Raw genomic sequence first — 20,258 nt, forward strand, 5'->3', positions numbered from 1 at the left:
TGGGGACGAAAAGGAAATTATGCTTTTCCCCTCCTGCAGGTTTGTTTCTCTCCTGAGGTGATCTTGCTGTGATTTTCACCTCAGGCAATGGTGTGTGTGGCATATGCCTGGGATTCTGCATAAGGAGGCAGAAGTTCTCGCCTACAAGTTGCAGCTGGGTGGGTGTGGGCAGCTGTCATCTGGGTACATCTTCCCATTATAAGGGATTGCAGACATGTGGGGAAAAGACTAGCCAGGGATGAGGTTACCCAACTGCCTGCTGGTGCAGACAGACGCCAGGCCACATGGAGGGGATACTGGGCTGCATCGCGACTCCCAGCCCTTGGCTCACGGAACCCAGGCCCCCACTGCCTCCCTGCTATCTTCCCAGGTAATAGGGGAACCGTGGGTCCCAGAGGCCCCGCAGCCTCTGCCTGCAGGGGTCGCACGAGGAGCGCGGCCCGCCCCCTCCTCCCCGGCCCCCGCCCCCGGCCCCGCCTTTCTCCGGTTCGGCCCCCGCCTGGCCGGGTCCCTCCAGTCTCTCCTCGCGCAGCCGCCGCCAAAGCCTGGAGAAGTGGAATCTCGCCGGCGCCGCTGCCTGCGCGGGACTCGCGGAGCGGCACTGGGCATGCTCAGTCGCCGGAGCCCGTCCTGGTCTCAAGTAGGAAGCTCGTGCGCTGCACCCGCAGCTGATCCGGGCGCTCCGGGGAAGGCGAGATTGGAGCAGAGCGGCCGGGCGCCGGTGCCGGAGCGAGCGCGGCGCGCATCGCTGGTGAGCCTCGTTTTCTTCCTTGCTTTTGCCCTGGACCCCAGGGCGGCCCGGGAGTGCTGGCGAGAGACCCGGGCAGCGGCAGCGGCAGCGGCGTGCGACGAGTGGCTGCGCGCAGCCCGGCTGCTGCTCCTCTCCTGCCGGCCCCTGGGGCTGCGCGGCCACTGCCGCCCGCCTCGCGGCAGCCACAGCTGCAGCAGCTGCCGCCGCATCTGCAGGGGGAACTCGTTGCGGAGTCCGATGCACCCTGCGCTCGCGCCGCAGGGCCGGCCGGGTGGCACCGCGACTAGGGGCTCACTCCTTGACTTCCATCCCTCCCGCTTCCCGGCGCCCTGGTTCCCTCGGCAGCCCGGGCTTGGCGGGGCCTGGGGCGGGGGAAGACAGGGTTGGAGGGGGTGCGCCCGGGTGGGGGGCTGCGGAGGGGAAAAGTGAGGGCGGGCGCCGGCGGAGAAGAGCGCACACCCCCTTGCCCTGGTACCGGCCTCTGCTGTGTGGTTGGGCTCTCCCTCCTGGGGCGGCAGCGCGCTCCTGCCGGGGAGTTGGAGACGGCGCTGGCTTCTTGGGGGTTCAGACGCTAGCTGCTGGGAGATCAAAGGGGGAAAAGTTCATTTCCTTCTCGGCGGCAGAGAGCGTTTTAAGTAGAAAATGGCTGGGCGAAGGGGACCTAATCGGGGAAGCTGGCCACCGGGTCCTGAATGCCCCTCTGCTGCCCGGCGGGAGGAATGGAGGGTTGAACGTTGGAAATGACATTTGTTCGATGAAAACAGCGCTGGACGGAGCGAGGGGTGCCGAGTCCCATAGAAACAATCCTGGATGGTCTAGACCGCGGTGAAGAGATCTAGAACTGAGGGGGTAGGGGCGAAGGGCCGAGGGAGAGTGGAACTTGAATTAAACCAGAATAAATTGGAGAAATCAGATTTAGAGTTGTGGCCGTTTTGTAGTCAAGTTCTGCGCAGTTTAGAGCCACAACTGTCATAAACGTTTTTGGATGGATTGAGTGGTTGGGAGGGCCAAGATTGAGAAGAGACTAATAAGGTCAGGGTCAGAAGCTCCGACGAGACTGGGTTCTGGAGGGGGCATAGTTTTAACAAGTCCTTCAGTCACTGTCTTTACATTGCGCCTGATGACTTAGGTGAAATACCTAAAGGATTATCATAAAATGATGCCAACAGTGGTGTTTGAGTTCCAAGAAATGAGGAAACTTTGGGAAATTGGCATTGGTTTGTCATTTGTTTATATTTAACTGATTTAAACAAACAAAACAGTGGCTTCCTGACCTGTTGTTCTGGATTTGGGTCTCTTAAGTCTTTGATTTTTTTTTTCCTTGTCATGGACTTCTATTTCAAATCTTGTCCTCAAAAGGCCATGATAATTAAGGATATCCAAGTTTGTGTAGCTGGCCTTTCAGGAACATAATCCTTGAAGGGGGATTTCTTTGTGAATTTAGGTAGCAGCTTTGTTGCATTTTCTATTTGTAGCTTGAAAACAGTAATTGTTTAACAGCTGTGTATCGTAATTTGCAGAATCCTAGAAATGCACTGATTTGAAGGGATGGCATTTCTCAGATGGATGAGGAACCTCGTGCTGGGGAAGATGCTGAGAGAACACAGGTGGCAGTAGAGTATAGTGGGCCAGGAGTCAGGATACCAAGGGAGACACACAGGCAAGATTTCTGTTGCTTTTCTTCTGTCATCATCGTACTGCATGACCCCCAGAATCCCTTGAGGTCTTCATAATCTAGGGATGCCCCTGGGTATTTGCTCAGAGCTTTGGAGAAAGGGGTCTAAAGTTGAGATCTTTTTCCAGGGAAGGAGTTCCTTACACTTTATTCTCTTCTCATAAGGATATTTTGAACTAGGTAATTCACCTCCAAGGAGCCAGCACCATTCAGCACTTTGTGAAACTTTTATGCAGTGGTAGTGGAAAAGCTTGATGAGCTGAAGTCTAAAAGACTGGCGTTTTACACTTAAATGGACTAATATGAGTAAGAGACTACAACATTATTTAAAAAATTACTACATCTTGCAAGAATCCACATGTACAAAGATAACGTATTTTAAAACTGTTACTCTTTTTACTTTTTTAATGTCACGTTTCAACTTTCAATGATCTTTTTCCTGCCACCAGAAAAACAGCAAACATTGACTTTTCTCTTTCTTTCTTTCTTTCTTTCTTTCTTTCTTTCTTTCTCTTTCTTTTCTTTCTTTCTTTCTTTCTTTCTTTCTTTCTTTCTTTCTTTCGTTACAGCAGGAATTAATACTGAAAGCCTTGCCCTAGTATTAGTACAGGGTTGGGCGCCTGGGTGGCTCAGTCAGTTAAGCCATCAGATTCTTGGTTTCGGCTCAGATCATGATTTCACAGTTTGTGGGTTCAAGCCTTGTGTCCAGCTCCGCACTGCCCGTGTGGAGCCTGCTTGGGATTCTCTGTCTCCCTGTCTCTCTGCCCCTCCCTGCTCTCTCTCTCTCTCAAAATAAATAAATAAACTTAAAAAAAAATATTAGTACAGGGTTATGCTGAGTACTCTGATTTCACAGTATCTAAATTTGCCTTTTAAGAAAAATGGATTGTTCTCTATATCTTTTTTAGTTACACTTTTTAAAAAAGTTTATTTATTTTGAGAGGGGGTGGGGTGTGTGGGCAAGAGAGGGGCAGAGAGAGAGGGAGAGATAATCCCAAGCAGGCTCTATGCTGTGAGCTTGGAGCCCGACATGGGGCTTGAACCCAACGAACTGAACTGCGAGATCATGACCTGAGCCGAAATCGAAAGTTGGGCGCTTAACCGACTGAACCACTTAGGTGCCCTTAGTTACACTTTTAAAATAGGCAGGACTCTGATGTTGTAACACCTTAAGTTTTCCAAGGCTGTAGGGCTTTTAGGAAAGTATTGTAAGAAGGTATTAACTAGTTATGTGGGCAATTCTTATTTTCCTGACCCACGTTAAGGAAACTAGCATTTGTTGAATGCTTGCTCTGTGCCGTCTGATATGAAGCTTCTTACGTATCTTATCTTATGTCTCAGTATCTTTCACATGAATGTCAGCTTCCCAAGAAAGCCCCTCTGAGGAGGTGGACAATAGTTTGATTGCACAGCAATAGAACTTTAAAGTTTTATCTTCTATGAGAATATTTCTGACGGTTTCATTATTAAAGAAGCATTCTGTTGTGAAACATTTTTGATTTGTTATTTGGAATTAGATTTGATTGGAACAGCATGTTTTCAAAATGATTTGAATGTTTTAAATAATCTCTCTGGATTTAAAAAATTTTATGTTCGTTTATTTTCAACAGTGTTGTGCTACCAACACATAAACCTAACTGTAAGGGAGATAAACCCAGATTACCCATTTTACTTCGAATGTGTTATTAGTGTTATTAGTATTCTGCCAGTTGATGGCATGTCTCAGTTGAAATGGTTTGTCAGACACAGAGTGACAGATTCTCCATAATAAAAGAGTCTGGTGGGATTTGGTGGAAAGACTACGAACCAGTGACTCCCAAGACTTGCCTTCTGAGTCAGGCTCTTCTGCTGCTTTCATTTACTGTGTCATCTTGGGAAAGTCTGTTTCCTTGTCTGGGCCTCAGTTTTTCCATCTGTAAAATGAGGGAGTTGCAGTAGAGTGCACCTCCTGTTGGGTTCTTTTGTCCCATTTCAGGAGTCTTTGATGCAGCCATTTGAGGGGGTGGGGGTGGGGGCAGGGGGGTGGTGATTTGGACTTAATTTAGAGCATTAGATGAAGCTGATTTTGTGTTTCACTAGGTCTGGCCTATCCTGACCTGGCCTTTGAGGAATGCCTTTCCCTCCCTTTTTTTTTTTTTAAACTTTTTTTTAAAGTTTATTTATTTTTGAGAAAGAGAAAGACACAGAGTGCAAGTGGGGGAGGGACAGAGAGAGAGAGGGAGACACAGAATCTGAAGCAGGTTCCAGGCTCTGAGCTGCCAGCACAGACCTGGACGTGGGGCTGGAACTCATGAACCATGAGACCATAACCTGAGCCGAAGTCGGACGCTCAACTGACTGAGCCACTCAGGCACCCTGTGGAATGCCCTTCCTTTTTTTGGCCAAATCCTTAACTCCCCTTTAGTTTTTGTCAAAGAATGGTTGTCATAAAATTAACTCTGTGGCCTTGCCAAGTCTAGGTAGGGGTAAGGTAATGATTAGATTTGGATAAAGCACATTAGATATTTGAAACTGTTTTATAGCATCTTCTGAGGGGAAACTCTGCTCTTGGGCATCAGATAAACTGAGAGAGAAGCCTCTACAGAGGCCACAGAGGAGAGTATCATATGTCTGGGGTGCCGGGCCTACTCCTAGGAAGTTTTGGCAAGCCCTTTCCATGTCCCCATCCTCTGTCTTCAGCCCTCGATTAGAAATGTAGCCCTTGCTCTCTGGAATAAAATTATCATTATCATTTCATGTTAGCACCATCCCTGTATTGGGCAGGTGTCCAGGGCCTGCTTCTGCAGTAGCAGGAGTGGTGGCTGTTGAGAGACATCTACTCAGCTTTGGCAAGATCGTGAACTTTTTTCCTTTTCTTTCTTTTTCTTTTGGCAAGCTATGATGATGGGGCAGAGAACAAAGGAAACTGATGCATTTGGTTGTAGTGCACTTTGCTTTCATGACATTCACAAAACTCAGTGTCATTAACCTTCAAGCGAGGCAGGTGAGGAGACGCCAGAGTTGTTACCCACGTTTTAATAATTGATGATAAACAGGCAGTAAATCTAATGCTTCTGATGTTAACCAGGCTGCAGGGTTACTGGGCCTCTGGTAGGAGTGAAGCAGTAACTCAAACATGAGAGCCCTAAGGGAGGAAAGGCATAGAGGTTAGAAAGTCAGGTCACTACAACTTGGCCAGAAGTAAGAAGTCTGGATCAATTTCAAAGTATTAGAGGCCTTGGGGCACCTGTGTGGCTCAGTCGGTTGACTGTCAGTCTCTTGATTTTAGCTCAGGTCATGATCCCGGGGTTGTGCGATCGAGCCCTGTGTTGGGCTCTGTGCTGAGTGTGGAGCCTGTGTGGGATTCATTCCCCCCTCCCACCTCGTTCCCTCTCCCTCCCCCTCTGCCCCTTTCCCCCACTCATGAGCTCTCTCTCTAAAAATAAATCTTAAAAAAAAAAAAAGGGTTAGAGGCCTTTAGGTGTAGACTCACAGGAGACATTTCCTTTCTGCATAATCTTATTTCCATTATGTTTGAATCCTACCTGGTCTTATAAACATTGACCAAATGCTAGGACAGACATTAGTTTTATCATCAGGAAGAAGGTCTAAATGTATGATGTATTGATGCATACAATGTACAGATTTATATGGACAAAGATGGGATGAGAACTTGGAAAAAAATGAGTAGTATGGAATTATGGATTAAGGTATTTATGATTTGACAGTGGTTATAAGTTCTATTCTTTGCCTCTCATGGAAATCCTGCAAAATTTTGTCTGCTAGGTAATAACTGAGGTTTTAAAAGGGTAACTCTACTGGAAAGTATGCTTTAGGAATGCTCAGGGTGGGAGGAAAAGTGGTTTCGTTTGTGTTTTTCTTTTAAAATAGGCTAAAAAGAATGCAGTTTTGTAATGGAGCTAGGAGAAGTGTGCTTAGGAGGAGGAGGTTGGAGAGAACCTGCAGAGAGCTCCAGAGAGTGAAGGGCAAAGCTGTTTTGGGAGAAGGAAAGCTTGGCATTACAGTGCTGTAGGATGTAGCGTTTTCAGAATTGCTGCCCTATAAATCAGATTTTAGTTTCCACACAATTTAAAAGTGCAAAGCATGGTGTTAGGCCTGCAGGCCATTGTCTGTTGGGGATGTGTTTGCTGGCCTTATCAAAATAATGATGATGCTGAAGTGAATGTTTTGTAAGTGTGTCTAAATTACAAGATATGCCCTTTTTTCTTTTTTTTTTTTAATTTTTTTAACGTTTATTATTGAGAGACTGAGAGACAGAGAGACACAGAGTGTGAGCAGGGGAGGGGTAGAGAGAGGGGGACACATAGAATCTGAAGTAGGCTCCAGGCTCTGAGCTGTCAGCACAGAGCCCGACCCAGGGCTTGAACTCACAAACTGCGAGATCATGACCTGAGCTGAGGTCGGTTGCCCTATCTGAGCCACCCAGGTGCCCTATCTTTTTTCTCTTTTCTTTCTTTTTTCATGTTTATTTATTTTGAGAGAGAGAGAGCACACGTGCGTGTGCTGGGAAGGGGCAGAGAGCGAGGGAGAGAGAGAGAATTCCAAGCAGACTCTATGCTGTCAGTGCAAAGCCCGATGTGGAGGCTTGATCTCACAAATCATAAGATCAGTGACCTGAGCTGAAATCAAGAGTCGCATGCTTAATCAACTGAACCACCCAGATGCCCCATAAAGATGTGTCCTTTTTTCTCTGAGACTATACCCTTCTGCTTTGGGGGTTAGATTTTTTTTTTTTTTAATGAATTGGTGGGAATATTTTTATTTGGCAGCTTAATGGTCCATGAAATTGACAAGTCTGGGAAGCCAGGCCTGAGATGTCAGAGCCCTGCCTTTGGGATAGAGTGAGAAGTGTAGGCCAGGCCAAACTGGAGCTTATGGGTGGGCTGATGGGGCCTCTGGGCCTTCTAGGAATGTAGGGTCACTGGTAGAGACCAGGGTCTTAGGAGCTTGGAAGAAGCTAATTTTGAAAGTGCTCTGGGAACCAGCAGATATTTTTGAATTATAGCCCATGAATGTCAAAGGAAGTGCCAAGAAGAAAGATGAGGGTCTGAGAGAGCAGAAAGGACAACTGAAATGTGAATTTCAGCAGGCAAGGCCTCAAAATGACAGCTCTTCGTGTTGGTTTCTTTGCATGCAGGCCCCTTTCTGCCAAGGCAGCATGCTTTAGCAATTTGGCGTTGGTGCTTCTAGGAAATGCTGCTAGAGTCAAAGCCATAGAAATACAAGTGGTCTAACAGCCAGCTTGGTTTGGACCTTTGAGTATCACGTCTTCCAGAGCAAGTAGGAAGCTTAAGAATGGTTTGCTCAGGGAATTGCAAACCCAGCTTATTTCTGTTTTAAATAGTAGGTTAAGAAAATGGTGTATTTTCAAATAATACTTTAAAATTTGTGCTTAATGGTATCTGGGTCTTGGTGGTCATCATGGCAATCTATTGTTGGAGCTCTTTGTGCTAAGAGCTTTATCGCCGTTAACCTATTTAATTCTTACAAAATGCCGTAGTGCTGTCCCCATTTTAGAGATAAAGAAACTTTAGAGGTCCTTTTCACTAAAGCCTGCACAGTAAACAGTAATGCTAACCCTTAACTGTAGTGAGTATATAGGAGTCCATCAGAGGATTGCTGAGGGACTGACAGGATGAAGAAATAACATTTATTAATTAAGGGTCAACTACATGCCTCGTGTTTTACAGGAAACATCTCACTTAGTCCTTTAGGGTACCTCCTTCTTATCTCTTCTGAGTGAGGAACCTTCCTAAATTCACCATTTGGGGAAGAGGTGAAAATTTCACCTTTCATCCATTTTCACAATGGACATTAACCTAAATCCACATATTTAATGGTGGAATTAGTTCTTTCATATTACGGTTCCAATATGCGTTTCTTTCATGTGCCCACAAATTGAGTAGCAGAAAATCCAAATATAATTTCTGAATGTGTCTGAAACTAGGGGTTGCTCTATAGCCTCTCTGGACACATTGCAGTCTAGAATGTTTCTACTGTGAAAACATACACACTGGAATCTGGTTGTCACGTGCCGATCATGGGGCAATGCTAGGATGGCAGAGGTTTCTGATGACTGGGAGAAGGTGAGGTGAGGGTTTCCAGGTTTCTCCAGCTACTTGTGGCTGGCTTGAGACTTTTGGCTGCTGGAGTGGTGGGTCTGGAGAGAGAAATTCAGCACGCCTGTTGATGGTGCCTCTCTTTGGGAGCATCCGGCATGCTCCCTTCTGATTTTCATTGGGTTTCCTAAGTGGACTTTAATCCTGGGCAAGAGAGTCTGCCTGTTTGCTAGCCAGTACTACTTGTCAGTGGAAGTGAATAAATTAGAATATCTTTAGCATAAGTTAGGTTCCTTGAGTTGATTTTTTTTCCTGAGTGAACTAATACCAAATTTCTGAACCTAATAACTGAGGCATGGTCTGGACTCACAGGCATTATAGATACTTTGAGAAACACTGATTCGACCTCAGATTCTTCTACTATCTGACCAGAATTTCTTATCTTCTCTTATAACCAGGCTTTGTTTATTTATATATTTTCCAGACCACTAGTAGAGACAGACAACAAGAAACCGTAGCTTCATTTATTTGTTCATGCCTTTGTTCAGCAGATGTTTATTGAGCACGTATGTTGTGCCAGGCACTGTGAGAAGTTCAGGAAGACAGAGGAATGTACCAGAGCACTGACTGTAAGGTGCGACAGGAGAGGCATGTGTGTGAAGTCTGAGGGAGTGGAGAGAAGGAAGGCTGTCCTCGCTCGGTGGGAATGAGGAGCCATGGCGAGGGACTCCTAGTGTAAAATCCCCACTACAGAAACCCTATTCAGCTGACTCCTTTTCCATTTTCCTTCCCTCCATAGAACTGTTACAGCCTGTTTCTTCTATCCAATACCTTGGATTTGCCACTCCTTCCATTGGGAACCCAGAGATTTGGCCTTTCAAATCTCTATAGCGGTGGTTCTCAAAGAGGAGTGAGGGAGGGCAATTTTACCCTCCAGGGAATATTTGTCTTTCTTTCTTTCTTTCTTTCTTTCTTTCTTTCTTTCTTTGAGAGAGGGTGCAAGTGAGTGAGGGGCAGAGAGAGAGGAGGAGAGAGAAGAGAGAGAGAAGGAGAAGAATCTCATGAGGGTCAGAGAGAAAGAGAGAGAGAAGAGTGGGGCTCACCCAGAGTGGGGCTTGTGCTCACGTGAAGTGGGGCTTGAGCTCACCCAATGTGGGACTTGAACTCCTGAACTGTGAAATCATGACCTAAGCCGAGGTCAGATGCTTAATGACGGAGCCACCCAGGCGCCCTTGGAGACATTTTTGATTGTCATGACTGTGGAAGGAGTACTACTGGCATCTAGTGGGTAGAGGCCAAGGATGCTTGTAAATATCATACAGTGCGTGCATGCACGAGACAGCCTTAGGGAAAGGTGGTGGCAGGTGGTTAATAGCCAGATTCTTAGGCTTCCAGTCTTGCTCTGCAATTTAATAGCCACATGACTGGGGACAATAGAATTACAGAATTACAGGTGGAGAACAGAATGTACAGTGCTTTAGTTTCATCATCCATAAGTAGGAATACTAATGGTGCCTATATGATATAGTTGTTAGGAGGTTTTCATGAGTTAATATTTGAATATAATAATGAGCAATACTTGGCATGAAGTAAGATCTTAACAGTTATAATTATTTTTTATTTTCAGCAAAAACTTTAACTTTTGACTCCAGAGAGCTTGAGTTTAGAGAATCCAGGGCAGCTGAGTTTGTGGCACCATCTCTCTGTATGCTTTGGTGTAAGAATTGGCCATTGTTTTTGTTTCTCTGGTTCCTTTTTGTCCATGGGTTTTATTTTCCACTGTTTCCACCTCTTGATTCTAGGACTTTTGATAGCTTTGTCTTTCATCCTTTTTTCCCAGGGACCCAGATTTATGTCCTTAATGAACCTTTCCCTGGAGGGCTGAGAAATATATTTATGATTTTTTCTTAGCTCTTTCTATTTTGGGAATGGTGAGAAAGCAGGAAGCAGGTCAGGGGAGACCGCCTTACTTCCTGATTGTCACAGCTCCCTTCTCTATGAAGTTCCACCCAAGAGTGAGAGGCAGGTGGTAGTGCCTGCTTAGTAACTACCTCTTCCCTCTCTCCACCCACCAGCTCCACCCCCAGGTTAGGTGCCTACTACTTCCAAAATACCCTGTAATTGGGCCACAACATTATCTGCCTGCTTGAAATCATTTCTAAAAATCAAAGCAAAGATGTAGAATGTGTCCGTGGGATTTAAAACGTCTTGGTCCTCTACTTGAAGGTTTTGGAGTTCTGAAAACAAAAGAGCAAACTTGTTATCTTAGGTGGCAGTGTCTCTGTGGCCTACAACTGTGTCTTCCTTTCACTTGCAAAAGTGCTCAAGTCATGGTCCTTGCTGGCTTTCCACAGGAAGATGGGCTTGTGGCTGCCACTCAGCAGATCAGATTTACTGTCAAATTTTGCTAACATAATTGACCTGTAAAGATTGCCATTCTGTGTTTTGAATGGTGTCAACAGACTTGAGAAAAGTAAGAAGTTAAGTTGTCATGAGCTTTCTTTCTTTCTTTCTTTCTTTCTTTCTTTCTTTTGACAGGAAGCAGGATTTATTGGTGGGCATGAACGGGGAAGGGCAGTGCTGAGGTTCACATGAGTGCAGAGCCCACCATTTGTCCAAGGGGCCACGATTAGGGATGTATTTGACTCCACAGCGATCTGGAATGAGCTGCTTTTTAGCCACACCATGTCTTCAAATCCGTCCGCATTAAACTTAGTAAAAGCCCCACTTCTTGGAAATGTGGATCTTCTGGCGCCCAGGGAACTTGAACTTGGCCCTACGTAGGGCCTCAGTCACATGCTCCTTGTTCTGCAGCTTGGTACAGATGGACATGATGACTTGGCCAATGTGGACCCTGGGGCTTTCCGGAGGCACCCCGCATACCTGTCTGGAGCCTAGATTGGAGAAAGCGTGAGGCCAAACCTCAATGTCCACCGGAAAAAAACTGTCTCTAAGGTCCCTCAGGGCAGTCCGTACAACCAACAGGCAAGTTGTCATAAGCTTTCTAATTCCTTCCCCATGACACAGTTATCTCTCCCCTGAATGAGAGCAGTGGCCTCTCAGTGGCCTCCTAGCCTGTCCAGCTCCATTCATTCAGTTTGGCTTCCAAAGCGCTGGGCGCTGTTCCAAATGCTGCCTGTGGAAACGGACCAGGGTGGAAACTGACCAGGATGGCCACTGTGTCTGCCTGCCTAAACTCTGTGTCTGGCGGGAGAGACTGACTACTGTGATAAAATGTGATGTGTGCTACCAGGAGGGGAGGTGGGAGGCACTGCGTGCTTCCGAGACTCTCACCTGCCCTGGTTGGGTGTAGGGGGTGTGTCAGGCACGGCTTCCTTCCAGAGGAAAGGGTAGGCAGCATGCCTGGCACCTCCACATCTGTAAGGTGCCCCTGACTCCAGACTCCTGCTTGGAGCTATGTTGTTGCTGATGGTGTGCCTCCCTTCCTTCCCACCACTGTGGCCTCTCGTTGAGTTGCCTTCTCTGTGGTCTCTCTGTTCATTCTCTGCACTGCCTGCAAAGTGATCTCCTGAAATCCTCTGCAGGTCCGGGCATGCCCATCCCAGCCCTCCAGGGGCTCCTCATTGCCCTCAAGATGATGTGCCAGCTTCTTGGCATCGCACCTGGTACCCTTCATGATCTGCTTTGCTCTCCATCTCATGCTCAGAGCTTGAGCCACACTGTTCTCACGACATGCCCTTTTGGCTTTGGGGCTTTTATCCTCTGTTCCCATTGCCTGCAACCATTCTTACTGTCAGTGTATTCTTTACTGGCTTGACTTTTGTCTCTCCTTCAGAAGTAGCTTAATCATCATCCACCTCAGTGTGTGTCAGAATGACCGGAGGGCTGGCTAAAACACACATTCTCCCCTTACCCCCAGAGTTTCTGACTCCCAGGACTGTGGGGTGGCCCCATCAAAGTTTGTGCTTCTAACAATATCCTGGGTGATGTTGATGCTGCGGGTCTGGGGACCATGCTTGGGAGACCCTAGGTACATGGTCACCAAGGACAGGGTGACTGGCTCTTTTTGCTTCCACTGTGAGCGCCTGACAATCTCTCTTACATCAAGCCTTTGTTGTCATACTGCTTTGCAACTATTTACTTTCCTGGCTTCTCTTTAGTCTGTAAGCCCCTTGAGGGACAACACTGTTACTTCTTCATCTTTGTGCTCCCAGTGCTTAGAAATCCTGGGTGCTCATTAAACATTTGTCAAAGAATGAATATATGAATGAAAAATAACTTTATCATTGGAAGCTTTAATAAATATGCCCCAGAACGTATTTTAGCAGCTAGTTTTTCCGACATTTTCCCCCACAGTTGTGAAGGTATAGGCTTATAACATGCTGTTAATGAGATCAGCATGCGTTTGGTTAACATAAGAGCCAGTTAGCTGTGTGGTTTTGTGTCCAAATTCTAGAAAGGTCTAGGGGAGGGACTAATACTAAGCATATTAGTGTTTCTGGAATTACTCAAAAATACATAGGTTTTTAAATAGTGGCTTGGTATGAAAATATGTGTCCAAAAGATATGCAGATGTCATTTAATTTAGCAACCATAGCATAACTGTGGTCTTTTTATTTGAAATAATAAATCTCAGTGAACTGATATTAAATGTAACCAGATGTTTAAGCAATCCTTTCTTTAAGCCAGAGGGAGGGATAGCTAGAATACTTCATGTGCTTACTCATTCCGTAGATGTTTATTGAGCATCTATCTACTATGTGCCAATAGGCCTTAGGGCTATGGCAATGAGTCAAACACTCCTGCTTTCTCAGTGGGAGGTGACAGAGGGAAAATAGAATTGGGTGATGTGATGCACAGTGCCTAGAGGGCTCCTTTAGATCAACTGGTAGGAAGTGACTTATTAAGCTGTGTCCTGATTGACAGGAAGTGTTGGCCATGTCGAGATCATGACACGACAGGAAGTGATGGCCATGTTGAGATCATGACATGGAAGGGAGCAGTTTAAGGCCACAAGAATGGTGCAGAGGGCCTAACTTTAAAACCTGTCTTTGAGGATCCCTGATGCCCCTGTAGTCTTGAAGACTGGATTGACGTCACCTTATTATTTTTTTTATTTTTTTAATGTTTATTTATTTTTGAGAGAGACAGTGTGAGCAGGGGAGGGGCAGAGAGGGAGGGAGACACAGAATCCGAAGCAGGCTCCAGGCTCTCAGCTGTCAGCACAGAGCCCGATGCAGGGCTGGAACCCACGATCCGTGAGATCGTGACCTAAGCCGAAGCCAGATGCCCAACCAACTGAGCGACCCAGGCGCTCCCCCCCTCCACACATCACCTTATTATTGTGCTTGCTAATTCAGATCCAGGCTCAAGCCTTGCTTCCACAGCTCCGAAAGCAGTACTTCCCAAAGGGTGTTCAGTGAAACCTGAGTTATGGGAAATATGTTGGGAATAAAGGTTTCTGCCTTTGAGTTCAGAAAACTGCATGCACCTTCTCTTTCCATTAACATATTCAGGAGGTTAACTACATTTAGTCCCGCGTTTGCCCCTGGGCCTACTCTGCGCAACATCTTCTGAACTGATGCATCTTGTTGCACACCTTGGACAGTCAGCTCTAAAGCTGCTGCTTCGTGCACACCTAAAAGAATATTTCACGTGAGGCAGGCTTCTCTCTGCTCTTCACGTTCCACTTCCCCTTTGGTGACTTTGATTGTGGAAGAGAAGGCGGGAGTGGGATTTCTCACATTGGTTTTCCAAATGCCTTGTGCCCAGTGGATCAGTCCACTGATTTGGGTCCAAAGGTAAGTGGCGTTTAGAGCCTGAGAGGTCATTTTTCGTTCGCTGCATTCGGGGAGGGGTTGGCTGTAATGTCATGTCCATGCAAGCGGTTTCTGCACACGCTTTAGCCTCTGTTACTTTAATGGAGAATGGTTTGTGGTTGAGTTATTCATTCTGTCTTCTTTTGGGTATGTAAACATCGCTTTGGGTGTCAGCTGACCCTGAGTAGAAGTAGGGGGCGAGGAGTGATCTGCTGGGAGTTGCTAAGGGTGAGCCTTAGGTATGAGAACATTAAGCTTGGGTCAGACGCTGTGTACTGAACCTTTACTGATGTTTTGGAATCTTAATACCAGCTTAAAAAATACTGGCATTTAGATTTCCTTTCAGTTGAGGTATGTTTGGTTTTGGCCCTTCCTGAAGTCAGAGCAGATGGACAGGGTCTGTCTTTTTGAAGTTTTGTTGTTGACCTTTATGGTTCTAGTTTGGCACAGCAAGCCCGGAAAGGTTCAAGGTGGGATAAGCTCACTGAAAACTTTCATTTGAGGGAGAGTCCAAGATGAGTCTTTTTGTAGAATAATTCAGAGTAAAAGAGCATTTGGCTCATTTGCCAGGGTTGCGGGGAGGCTCCCATCCTGTGCTGCTGATTTTTTGTGCTTGGGGCAATTTCCAGAAAGAGGCAGTGTGGGGCCTGACTGAGAAAAGGGTTAAAGAAGCTGCAGATACAGATGGAATAGTCCTGGAAATGGCCCACCCAGCGAGGGAACTAGTGGTGGGGCACTAGAGGGAACACCTGGGGTTTCCTTCTAGTTCTAGGAATTTGGAATGATTAGTGCTTTTGGGTCCTCTGTGTTGGGGCACTGTGTTTGCATGGGTTGTGCTCTCCTTAAATGAAACAGAAACTTTAGTATGAGTGGTGGATATATGGGATACCATTACTGTGCACAGGATTGCCGTGTCTTCAATTATCTAGTATCCCCAAACTCCTGCATTCAAATGATATACATTCCAGTGACTTGAGCAGGAAGTGTGAGAAGTAGTGGAACAGAAGTAACACTCACTGCTCTTATGCATGAGACCTAGCAGTTGGGTCGGTGTCGTTTTCTAAAAATGTCTTTTTTTTCTAGGTCTTGAGGTTATTTCTACTAAAATGAGTAAAGGAAGTCTTGCATTCCCTCAACTTAGGTATAATTGTCTCCCGGTCAAAGTCAGCTCCTGCTGACTTGAGTTTTATTTCATCTTAAATCATTTTCCTTTACTGGTACTAGATCCTGCTGTTCTATATATTACATGTATATATTTTGCAAGCCACAAGTTGAAACAAGAAACAAAAATAAGGCATGGAGTTTTGTTGAATTTTATCTTTTCCCCCCTTAGTTCTGAGAACATGTGAATTGCAAGAAAATCAATATGAAAAAGCTGGGGAGAATGTTGATTTGCGGTCTTATTATTTTTATTTCCTAGGAAGAAAACAGGATTTTCATTAGATGCCATTGCGTCGTTTTCCACTGAGAGCGGTAATAGTGGGATGGATGGCCATATCCGGAGTTTGTATACATTTTTGCTTAAAAAATGCAAACGTTTTTTGTATGAACTTTGCCAAGGTGTTGCCCTCTTCCTGCAGCAGCAACTATTATACAGTATGGTTCTGTCTTGCCAAGGACAATTTCCTTTTATCAGAGTGAAACTTCAGGCAATCTTAACTTATTTCTACCATAGGGGAGCTTGGAAGATACGAGTGTTCATGAAAGCACATTTATTTTTCCTTGGCCGTTGGCCTTGAAAGTAAATTTTTGAAAAACTTGAAGATCTATTATTTTGATTGATGGTTAGGTTAAAGGATACTCAATGTGATGTAATTATACAAATTTCATTTGCATAAAGCAAAAGATTACGAGAGAATGAGTAGAAATGAAAACGGAGTGCTTGCGTCGTGGGATCGTGGATGATTTTGTTGGCTTTCTCATTCTTCTTCCTCCCTGACCGTCATTAGTGTTTTTATGTCCTTTTGGCACGCAGTAAAAGGGGGGGAAAACATGTCCTCACATGTTCATTTTTGTGTCCTCTAGAGGATGTGCATTTCAGAGCGTTTCTTTAAGGAGGCTAACTGGGAACAAAAAAGAACTGGCAATATGCTTAGTGAAATAAGCCAATCACAAAGGGACAGTTATTGAATGAAGGTATTTATGGGTCCCAGAATAGTGTAATTCATAGAGACAGAAAATAGAAAGGTGGTCGCCAGGGGCTGGGGTAAGGAGGAGGTAACGGAGAGTTAGTGTTTAATGGATCTAGAGTATGTATGATTTGAGGAAGATGAAAAAAGTTACAAAGACAGGTGTTGGTAATGGATGTACAACACTGTGATTGTACTTAATGCCACGGATCTGTACACCTAAACACGGTCATAACGGTAAATTTTGTTATGTGTATTTTACCACAATCAAAGGGAAAAAAAAGTTTAAGCTAAAAAAACCCAAAAAACAGAGAGCTGTTCCCGTTTCCTTCCTGTGTCCTCACCGACTGAAGCTGCTCTGGGCATGCTCTGATCTTGGTGTAGCCTGCCACTGGGGCTGAAGCGTTGAGGGGTGCAGAGGGCACAGACCCCAGCATCTGGGGGGGATGTTTAAGGGCTGCTTGACCTGAACATGATCCCAAGCTCTTGTCTTTTAAAAAGCTTTCTTTTATGAGAGATGAACCCTGAAATTGTGAATTGGGTAGGCTCTCTGTGGGACATAGTTTTGGCCATGCCTGTTACTGACTTCGAGGAAATGAAACAGTTTGGTAAAAATTAATCTTCATTTGAATGTCTTCCCAAACTGTGGCACTTTTCCCATTTATCTCGTTGAGTGTTTCCTCAAAGCCAAGTGACTGTGTGGCCTAACTTTTCTTTCGTCTTGTTCGTGTTATTCTCAAGAGAGAGTTGGCTGTCGGTCTGGACAGGACTGAGTTTCAGTTTGGGCCCTGCCCTGGGCAGGTGGATATAAGTGGGTACCCTGCCTGAGCCACAGCTTCTCCCGTCTGTAAAATATCTGGAACGATTCATACCGGGTTGGGAGGATTTATTGTGATAACGTGAAAACACATGCTGCTTTCTTGATTTCCTGTTGTTGAAATGGTCGGTAGGTTGACAAAGCATTCTAGAATAACCCCAAATTTGTTATTGGGCTGTAGAAGATGGTTCTTGATCAAAACTTAGATATTTTTCAGAATTAAAATATTCTAAAAGATCTTTTAGAAAAGGCAAATGGAAAGATATTTATAATTGGTAGCAGATTTTTCATGCTTTGTGTTCAACGCTCTGAGAGTTTTTATTGTTACCTCATCTCCTGCTTTTTTATCTTCAGAAAGTGTGAATGATAGTCCCTCGGAGGGTTTTGTACCCCTTATTACAGTTGGATAGTCTTGGAATACCTGTGGATTCTCATTTGATCCTGGGTCAGTCTCAGTGCAGTGCCCCTAAATAAGTTACCTCTTTTCCCTCACCTATGGGAGGATCCATTAGAAATTATAAGGGTTAATGTTTATTGAGCACTTACTGTGAAACAGTGGTCACTGTGGCATGTGTTACATGGAGGGCATCATTTGGTCCCATGCCTCTGTGAGGTAGTTGCTATAATTACCCTCAATATAGGTGGGGAAGCTGAGGCTTACCAGTGTCCAAGGACATACATACAGCTGGAGCAGGTGCTCGGATTGAGCTGAATGTCGATTATGAGGACAGAACTTGGCACTGGGGAGGCACTCGGTACATGTGAATGCGGCATGTATGTGTGCATGTGTGAGCACACACACACTGCACACCCTTAAATTAATATTTCCCCCAGGTACAAGAGTTACTAGGTTGCAAAATCTGGAATTCCCTGGGAGCTTAAAGAGTAAGTGTGGGAAGGCTCATGTTAGCAGCACAAAGTGTATTTGGTTGTGATTGTAGCTGCTTTGCATTTTTTTTCCAATTTCTTCTTTAAACAAAGAAAATTTCTATATACTCTGTAGGATTAATATGTACTTTTAAAAGATGTAATTGAGGTTTCACTGTTTTTCTTTAGGAAAAAGCCAGTTATTTCTGTGATCATTAAGCATCCTGTCCTGAGAATAATTACGGAGGATAAGCTGCAGCCACCAGGGGTGTGCAACTGGCAGTCTTGGAATGTTCTGTAAATATATTAGCCTGAAAATTGCATTTTAATGTGGTGTACTAGTGAAATAGAATTTGACTTGCTAAATTATTCCATGTTAATAATGATCTTTTTCTAAGGAAGGCTGTTACTTTATTAAAAAAAAAAAAATAGGTCGTTTGTATCTTCCAAAATAATTGAACTGTCCTTTGGGGTAACCTGTTAGTACTTTCACTTCTATTTGACTCTGGATAATTCATGGAATGCAAGACACAGAATTTCAGGTCAAGAATTTGATTTTAGGAAATATCATTTTCTCTACAGTTTGCTTTGAGTAGCTTTGACCTACATCATATCCCGACTGAAATGCTAAATTTTAATATTTAAAACAAGTTAAGGCAGCTTATGTGGTACTACACGTGATCTCAGCTCGCAAAATGTATGCATTTAGATATCAGTGATGCCTTCTTTAATTTTTTTTTTTAATGTGTATTTATTTTTGAGAGAGAGCATGAGCAGGGGAGGGGCAGAGAGAGAGAGAGAGAGAGAGAGACAGACAGACAGACAGACAGACAGACAGAATCAGAAGCAGGCTCCAGGCTCTGAGCTGTCAGTGCAGAGTCCGATGCGGGGCTTGAACTCACAAGCCTTTGAGCCGTGAGATTATGACTTGAGCTGGAGTAGGCTGTCCAACTGACTGAGCCACCCAGGCACCCCATATCAATGATGCCTTCTAAGAAAACCATTTCAAAGACTAACTCCTGAGCAGTGGGTTGGTTAACAGTTATTCATGCCAGAGATTTCCCCCAAGTTTATTTAAAGAGCCAAATGCTGAATTAACTTGTTTTGGAAGTTTCTGGTTGCTTCCCTCACACACAGAGAAAATCAGGTTGTCCATGTGTGGTGAACATATTTCTCATGATTAATAGATGAATAAAATACAGTTGATGATAGAGTGAATGCACAGGTTTGACACCAGACTCTGGAAGAATAGGGAGGCTCTTAGCAGGAGAAATTTGAAACACCCATTTCCTTGAAGAATTGTGTACTTCGTTTACATTTTCCAAATTTTTATTAATCAAAATCTGAAGGCAATTTGAAGGTTACATGTAATCTTAAACTGTTGGTTGTAGACCCCAGGGAATCATTAGCTTTCAAAAGAAGGGAGCACTTCTATTAAGAGTTTTAAAAAGAAAATATCAACTATCAAATAGGTCACTGTTATAGAAGATGGTTTAATTCTTGTTCATCAGTCAAAACTCAGAGATGTTGGCTTAAATGGAAAAAATGGAGGTAAAAGAGTGGGAAGCCAAGCAGATTATAAGTACTTGAAGTTTTTCTGTGTATTAACTGGCTTCCATTTGAGAGAAATACTTGCTTTCTCACGATAAAGAAAATTTCTCTTGTACTTAAAACATGTTTACATTTTGGTTGCGTCCTGTTTACCTCGTATGTAAAGAAACCCTTGGATCTCAAACTTTTAACCACTCCTTATTCAGAAGGGTGATTTGAGAAGGAGCAAATCTTGCATCAGTGAAGAGGAAAACTGGTTAGAGAAACAGAGTCATTTCTCTGCATCTTTGGAGTCAGTACTATACAGGTCATATCTGTTAGGGGTTGAACTGTGTCATTCTCCCCCTCCCCCGCCCCAAAGATAAATTGAAGGCTTAACTAACCCCTGGTACCTGTGAATGTGACCTTACATGGAAAAGGGACTTTGAAGATGTCGTCATGTTAAGATGAGGTCATGCTAGAGTAGGGTGGGTCCTTAATCCATTATGACTGGTGACCTTATGAGAAGAGGGAAATTTGGATGCCGACCAAATGAGAATGTCATGTGGAGGTGGGGCAGACTGGAGTTACACTGCCACAAACCAACCAATGCCCGGGGCCTCCAGCTGCTGGAAGAGGCAAGAAGGGAC

At 44.7% G+C, this 20,258-nt stretch overlaps 1 protein-coding gene across 13 annotated transcripts in view; it reads left to right on the forward strand.

Moving 5' to 3' along the window:
* APBB2 (amyloid beta precursor protein binding family B member 2) overlaps positions 1-20,258 on the forward strand; it is a 397,886-nt gene that overhangs the window by 1,257 nt on the left and 376,371 nt on the right. For 12 of the 13 annotated variants that reach the window (XR_007151499.1, XM_047855459.1, XM_047855465.1 and 9 more), the window contains exon 1: positions 545-751. The exons of the other annotated variant lie outside the window; for it this stretch is intronic. The gene's annotated coding sequence lies outside the window, so the exon portion shown is untranslated. Of the gene's footprint in view, positions 1-544; positions 752-20,258 lie in introns of those variants that run through there. 13 annotated transcript variants of the gene reach the window in all.

This window comes from Prionailurus viverrinus, chromosome B1 (genome assembly GCF_022837055.1).
Source record: "Prionailurus viverrinus isolate Anna chromosome B1, UM_Priviv_1.0, whole genome shotgun sequence".
Lineage (NCBI taxonomy): Eukaryota > Metazoa > Chordata > Mammalia > Carnivora > Felidae > Prionailurus > Prionailurus viverrinus.